Source organism: Salvelinus alpinus, chromosome 9 (assembly GCF_045679555.1).
Source record: "Salvelinus alpinus chromosome 9, SLU_Salpinus.1, whole genome shotgun sequence".
NCBI classification, from domain to species: Eukaryota; Metazoa; Chordata; class Actinopteri; order Salmoniformes; family Salmonidae; genus Salvelinus; species Salvelinus alpinus.
Genome location: NC_092094.1, coordinates 83,663,135 through 83,671,449, shown reverse-complemented (window position 1 = coordinate 83,671,449; position 8,315 = coordinate 83,663,135).

The following is an 8,315-nucleotide window of genomic DNA, read 5'->3' as shown; positions in this document are numbered from 1 at the left end:
TGTAAGCCTGCTGTGTTGGGACTAATCACACATGTCCAGACAGGGAGATAGATAAACTGTATGTTAGAAATGTTCCCATGGAGTAGACAACATGTCACTCACTCTCTGACTTAAAGGGATAGTTAACCCAAATTACACATTGGTTTCCTTACACTGTAAGCAGTCTATGGACAAGGTATCCCACTGGGCACAGACACAATTTCAATGTTTTGATTTACATTTGGTTGAGTTATCAACTAATGGGAATTCAACATGAAATCAACAGAAAATGTCACCATGTCATTTGGTTTTGGTTAAAAGTTGGGTAAAAAAAATACGAAATTCCCTTATGTTGACGACTTTTTGCAAATCCAAATCAGGTTTCCACATTGATTCAACATCACTTTTTTTGTTTTGTTGAAATGACATTGGAAAACAATGTTGATTTAACCCGGGTTTTGCCCAGTGGGATGACAGCAATCCATGGTTTGGTTTTATTTCCCGGGTACTGTTTCCAAATGCTAACGTTTTAGAATGATTTTGACAATATCGGTACCAGGACTTGGATGGGATTTGTACCTACATTTTATAACGTTAGCATTTGAAAACAGTACCAGGTAAACTAAACCAAAGCATGGATTGCTGTCAAATATTGCCAATAGACTGCTTACAGGGTAAGGAAACCAATGTGTAATTTTGTAATTTGGGTGAACTATACATTTAAATACATACAGTCAGGTCCATTCATAATTATTGGCATCCCTGATAAAGATAAGCAAAAAAAATAACTAACTGCTAAGAGGTTAGTTAGGATCAATACTTGTTTTAATATATAGTTATCCAATAAGTTTATTTTTATCTTCATGGAGACATTGATTGAGTAGTTTGTTGAGAAGCTGTCAAACATGACACCATCAGGTCCTGATGTTGACACAAGCACTAGTCATAGTATTGTGTCGTTATAGACTGATAAAAAAAACTCCTGAAACTCCTGTTATCTGTCTGCACTCTCCTGTCCTACTCCCCTCACTCAGATACTTCTTTACCCCTTCTACCCTTAACTGAGTGATAAGGGTTCTACCTGATATGGATGGAAATACTGTACTTCCCTTTCTGCCTGAGGCAAGATGGACTAAGGGTTGATATCTAGTATAATTGCTAACACTGCTGCTTGCACTTCATTGAAATCACTTATTTGTTAATGACAGAACATCATTCAACCATATGCTCTCTGACTTTTAACAATGGATTACTTTTCTCACAGGGCTACAGTATCTAATTGAGTGATTGAACTAAGGCCCAAAATGCCTTAAGACTGCCCCCATGTGGTTGAAGTCAACATTCACTTAAATATTTACCAGGACAGACAAACATTTACATAGCAGAAACTTCCTAGGAAAATGTATGAGAGTTCAATAACCCACTAATATTTTTACTTTGAGGTAGCATGTTTGTCATAGATTCTAAATAGTACTGAGTATATTCCATCTATACAATTAATATTTAACATATCAGCACTCAGCAGATAGCTTAATCAAACCTAAGTGCATGTTCTCAACATCTGATGTCTTCTCTAGATCAAGATTCAATAAACACACAAAACACCCATGAGAATGTGATACTTTCCTATCTTCTGAGTTAACTGTTCTATTTTATGTGAGGTGAAGTCATCACACTGAATGGTTATGAAAGTGAATAACTCTTTACAGCTACAATAGTTCCCTCTGTGCAGTCTAACCCCACACCCCATAATGCTTTGTGATGTTTGAAGTAGATTCGATTTGACTGTGCTTTAAAGCGATTCTCTGGTACTTTCGTATACTTTTTAACCAGTAGTTCTGAAAGTAGCGCTCACGAGCCAAAAGTGGTGCCCATGTGGTACTCTACGTCACATATGTCCTACGCATCATTGCTCTCTCTCTCTTTTGTTTTACTTTGTGTGCGCATCGTGCTAGCTGTCACTCAAACAGCGAGGGGCTGAAGCTCGAATTGCTAGGGGGCTGGCCCACGTGGGGAAAAAAATCGGGAAAATGGCGCCGCTCACCTTCCAGAAAACAGTCGCTTTCAAACTAGAGATTTCGTGGCTAATTGAGATTGAGCATTATTACTGTTCTTAGATTATGTGTGTATGAACTACACATCGTCACATCCAGCCCGAAGCGGGAGTTAAAAAAAAATACTTACTAGTCGCCAAAGTTCCGGAGCATGTTTTTTAGTTTGTGATACATTGTTAGGGAATCTGTACTACTGTTGCAACACAGTAACTTCCTTCTGTGGACATGGCTTTATGAAATTGAAAAAACATTATGAAAACAACCCAAAGCAACTCTATGCAAACCACAATGCCACAGTGCACTTTTTCAGCTATCCACTGTCTAAAACTTACAATTTTCAGCTATCCACTGTCTAAAACTTACAAAACCATTACTCTGAAAACAAATATAAAATGGAACAACCACAATATACTATTCAAGACTCAATCCATTTAGGAAAATAGGAGGAGTATCATTTCATTTTATAAGGCTGTGAAAGCTTACCAGATAACTCTTACTAGATTAAAAATATATATATATTTAACTAGGCAAGTCAGTTAAGAACAAATTCTTATTTATAATGACGGCCTACCGGGGAACAGTGGGTTAACTGCCTTGTTCAGGGGCAGAACGACAGATTTTTATCTCGTCAGCTCAGAGATTCGATCCAGCAAACTTTTGGTTACTGGCCCAACACTCTAAACACTAGGCTACCTGCCACCCCAAGAATAACTGAAGTTCCTCAAATTTTGAGGAACTTCTATGTCTGTCTGCAGCAATTTTGCATACACTGTACTGTGAAATCTCACTTCTAAATGTACAGTCTTCTAGTTGTGCATGCCATGTTGTGACACCAGAGGTGACACCAGACGTTCAAATGTGGTGTGGCAAAATGTGGTGTCTTTTCTGGCACCTGGAGTTTTCCTGATCTCATGGGCTGGTCAGGTAAAACTATGGGTCCTATTTGTAGGCTGACAGGGTCCAACGTAAAAAAAATCTCACTGGCCCGACCAGGCTCCGAGATAATTTCTGAAGAGGCCTGTGTGGCTGAGGTAGATGGCTCCTCATCCTGGCCAGTGCCAGAGGGTGCTCCAAAATATTTCAGAAGTGCCCCTGAATTTGCATTAAAATACAGTATATGAGTCTGACACCCTAAATACATTTATTGCACAATTAAATGTCATTATGCACAATTTATCAAACTTTCAGAATAGGAACCAAATGAACCATACAACCGCCTTAGCTAATTCTAGGCATAATACACCCCAAAAGACTCAATATATCACAAAAGATACAAAATATCAGCATAATATAGAAGTCTTCTAAGTTAGCCTACAGCATTGGAAATTCCCCTTACGGAGTTCAGGACCTAGACAGTACAATCACAGAAACCCTTATGATATCACCTCAATGAAAGTTAACCAAATCAATAATGTGCTAGTTAGGTTGTAATCGTTTTGCTGCAGGCTACACACATTATCATGATTAAACTGTGTGAAATTATATCCAATGTTATGTAAGCTAGTTGGACAGAAAATGGTATATTGTCACTCTGTGTAATTATTATTTATTTATTTTTTATTTCACCAGGTAGGCTAGTTGAGAACAAGTTCTCATTTACAACTGCGACCTGGCCAAGATAAAGCAAAGCAGTGCGACACAAACAACAACACGGAGTTACACATGGAATAAACAATACAGTCAATAACTCAATGGTAAAAAAGTCTATATACAGTGTGTGCAAATGAGGTAAGATAAGGGAGGTAAGGCAATAAATAGGCCATAGTGGCAAAATAATTACAACTCAGCAATGAAACACTGGAGTGATAGATGTGCAGAAGATTAACGTGCAAGTAGAGATACTGGGCTGCAAAGGAGAAGAAAAAAAATAACAGTATGGGGATGAGGTAGTTGGATGGGCTGTTTACAGATGGGCTATGTACAGGTGCAGTGATCTGTGAGCTGCTCTGACAGCTGGTGCTTAAAGTTAGAGAGGGAGATATGAGTCTCCAGCTTCAGTGATTTTTGCAATTCGTTCCAGTCATTGGCAGCAGAGAACTGGAAGGAATGGCGGCCAAAGGAGGTGTTGGCTTTGGGGGTGACCAGTGAAATATACCTGCTGGAGCGCGTGCTACGGGTGGGTGCTGCTATGGTGAGCTAAGATAAGGCGGGGCTTTACCTAGCAAAGACTTATAGATGACCTGGAGCCAGTGGGTTTGGCGACAAATATGAAACGAGGGCCAGCCAACGAGAGCATACAGGTCGCAGTGGTGGGTAGTACAGTATATGGGCTTTGGTGACAAAACGGATGGCACTGTGATAGACTGCATCCAATTTGCTGAGTAGAGTGTTGGAGGCTATTTTGTAAATGACATCGCCGAAGTCAAGATATTGGTAGGATAGTCAGTTTTACAAGGGTATGTATATAAGAGCAACGTCAACTCACCATCATTACAACCAGGAATATGACCTGGTGACTCTCCCGAAGCGGATCCTGTGTTTTGGATCTGATCCCAGCTGGCGACCCTAAACAACGACGCCGTAAAAGGGGCAAACGAAGCGGTCTTCTGGTCAGGCTTCGGAGACGGGCACATCGCGCTCCACTCCCTAGCATACTACTCGCCAATGTCCAGTCTCTTGACAACAAGGTTGATGAAATCCGAGCAAGGGTAACATTCCAGAGAGACATCAGAGACTGTAACGTTCTTTGCTTCACGGAAACATGGCTCACTCGAGAGACGCTAACGTAGTCGGTGCAGCCAGCTGGTTTCTTCACGCATCGCGCCGACAGAAACAAACATCTTTCTGGTAAGAAGAGGGGCGGGGGTGTTTAGCCTTATGATTAACGAGACGTGGTGTGATCATAACAACATACAGGAACTCAAGTCATTCTGTTCACCTGATTTAGAATTCCTCACAATCAAATGTCGACCGCATTATCTACCAAGGGAATTCTCTTCGATTATAATCACAGCCGTATATATTCCCCCCCAAGCAGACACATTGATGGCCCTGAACGAACTTTATCTGACTCTATGTAAACTGGAAACCACACACCCTGAGGCTGCATTCATCGTAGCTGGGGATTTTAACAAGGCTAATCTGAAAACAAAACTCCCTAAATTCTATCAGCATATCAATTGTGCTACCAGGGCTGGTAAAACCTTGGATCATTGTTATACTAACTTCCGCGACGCATATAAGGCCCTCCCCCGCCCTCCTTTCGGAAAAGCTCACCACGACTCCATTTTGTTGCTTCCAGCCTACAAACAGAAACTAAAACAGCAAGCTCCCGCACTCAGGTCTGTTCAACGCTGGTCCGACCAATCTGATTCCACGCTTCAAGACTGCTTTGATCACGTGGATTGGGATATGTTCCGCATTGCGTCCAACAACAACATTGACGAATACGCTGATTCGGTGAGCGAGTTCATTAGAAAGTGCATTGACGATGTCGTACCCACAGCAACGATTAAAACATTCCCAAACCAGAAACCGTGGATTGATGGCAGCATTCACGTGAAACTGAAAGTGCGAACCACTGCTTTTAACCAGGGCAAGGTGACCGGAAACATGATCGAATACAAACAGTGTAGCTATTCCCTCCGCAAGGCAATCAAACAAGCTAAGTGCCAGTATAGAGACAAAGTAGAGTCGCAATTCAACAGCTCAGACACAAGAGGTATGTGGCAGGGTCTACAGTCAATCACGGATTACAAAAAGAAAACCAGCCCCGTCGCGGACCAGGATGTCTTGCTCCCAGACAGACTAAATAACTTTTTTGCTCGCTTTGAGGACAATACAGTGCCACTGACACGGCCCGCTACCAAAACCTGCGGGCTCTCCTTCACTGCAGCCGAGGTGAGTAAAACATTTAAACGTGTTAACCCTCGCAAGGCTGCAGGCCCAGACGGCATTCCCAGCCGCGTCCTCAGAGCATGCGCAGACCAGCTGGCTGGTGTGTTTAAGGACATATTCAATTAATCCTTATCCCAGTCTGCTGTTCCCACATGATTCAAGAGGGCCATCATTGTTCCTGTTCCCAAGAAAGCTAAGGTAACTGAGCTAAACGACTACCGCCCCGTAGCACTCATTTCCGTCATCATGAAGTGCTTTGAGAGACTAGTCAAGGACCATATCACCTCCACCCTACCTGACACCCTAGACCCACTCCAATTTGCTTACCGACCCAATAGGTCCACAGACGACGCAATCGCAACCACACTGCACACTGCCCTAAACCCATCTGGACAAGAGGAATACCTATGTGAGAATGCTGTTCATCGACTACAGCTCAGCATTTAACACCATAGTACCCTCCAAACTCATCATCAAGCTCGAGACCCTGGGTCTCGACCCCGCCCTGTACAACTGGGTCCTGGACTTCCTGACGGGCCGCCCCCAGGTGGTGAGGGTAGGTAACAACATCTCCACCCCGCTGATCCTCAACACTGGGGCCCCACAAGGGTGCGTTCTGAGCCCTCTCCTGTACTCTCTGTTCACCCACGACTGCGTGGCCATGCACGCCTCCAACTCAATCATCAAGTTTGCGGACGACACTACAGTGGTAGGCTTGATTACCAACAACGACGAGACGGCCTACAGGGAGGAGGTGAGGGCCCTCGGAGTGTGGTGTCAGGAAAATAACCTCACACTCAACGTCAACAAAACAAAGGAGATTATTGTGGACTTCAGGAAACAGCAGAGGGAGCATCCCCCTATCCACATCGACGGGACAGTAGTGGAGAAGGTGGAAAGTTTTAAGTTCCTCGGTGTACACATCACGGACAAACTGAATTGGTCCACCCACACAGACAGCGTTGTGAAGAAGGCGCAGCAGCCTCTTCAACCTCAGGAGGCTGAAGAAATTCGGCTTGTCACCAAAAGCACTCACAAACTTCTACAGATGCACAATCGAGAGCATCCTGTTGGGCTGTATCACCACCTGGTACGGCAACTGCTCCGCCCACAACCGTAAGGCTCTCCAGAGGGTAGTGAGGTCTGCTCAACGCATCACCGGGGGCAAACTACCTGCCCTCCAGGACACCTACACCCCCCGATGTCACAGGAAGGCCATAAAGATCATCAAGGACAACAACCACCCGAGCCACTGCCTGTTCACCCCACTATCATCCAGAAGGCGAGGTCAGTACTGGTGCATCAAAGCAGGGACCGAGAGACTGAAAAACAGCTTCTATCTCAAGGCAATCAGACTGTTAAACAGCCACCACTAACATTTAGTGGCCGCTGCCAACATACTGACTCAACTCCAGCCACTTTAATAATGGGAATTTATGGAAATTATGTAAAAATGTATCACTAGCCACTTTAAACAATGCCACTTTATATAATGTTTACGTACCCTACATTACTCATCTCATATGTATATGTATATACTGTACTCTATATCATCTACTGCATCTTGCCATCTTTATGTAATACATGTATCACTAGCCACTTTAAACTATGCCACTTTATGTTTATATACCCTACATTACTCATCTCATATGTATATACTGTACTCTATACCATCTACTGCATCTTGCCTATGCCGTTCTGTACCATCACTCATTCATATATCTTTATGTACGTATTCTTTATCCCTTTACCCTTGTGTGTATAAGGTAGTAGTTGTGGAATTGTTAGGTTAGATTACTTGTTGGTTATTACTGCATTGTCGGAACTAGAAGCCAAGCATTTCGCTACACTCGCATTAACATCTGCTAACCATGTGTATGTGACAAATAAAATTTGATTTGATTTGATTTGTTTGGCAGCATGAGTGAAGGATGCTTTGTTGCGAAATAGGAAACCGATTTTGGAGATGCTTAATGTGAGTCTGGAAGGAGAGTTTACAGTCTAACCAGACACCTAGGTATTTGTAGATGTCCACATATTCAAAGTCAGAACCGTCCAGAGTAGTGGTGCTGGACGGGTGGGCAGGTGCTGGTAGCGATCGGTTGAAGAGCATGCATTTGGTTTTACTTGCATTTACAAGCAGTTGGAGGCCACGGAAGGAGAGTTGTATGGCGTTGAAGCTCGTCTGGAAGTTAGTTAACACAGTGTCCAAAGAAGGGCCAGAGGTATACAGAATGGTGTTGTTTGCATAGAGGTGGATCAGAGAATCACCAGCAGCAAGAGCAACATCATTGATGTATAGAGAGAAAAGAGTCGGCCCGAGAATTGAACCCTGTGGTACCCCCATAGAGACTGCCAGAGGTCCGGACAACAGGCCCTCCGATTTGACATACTGAACTCTGTCTGAGAAGTAGTTGGTGAACCAGGCGAGGCCGTCATTTGAGA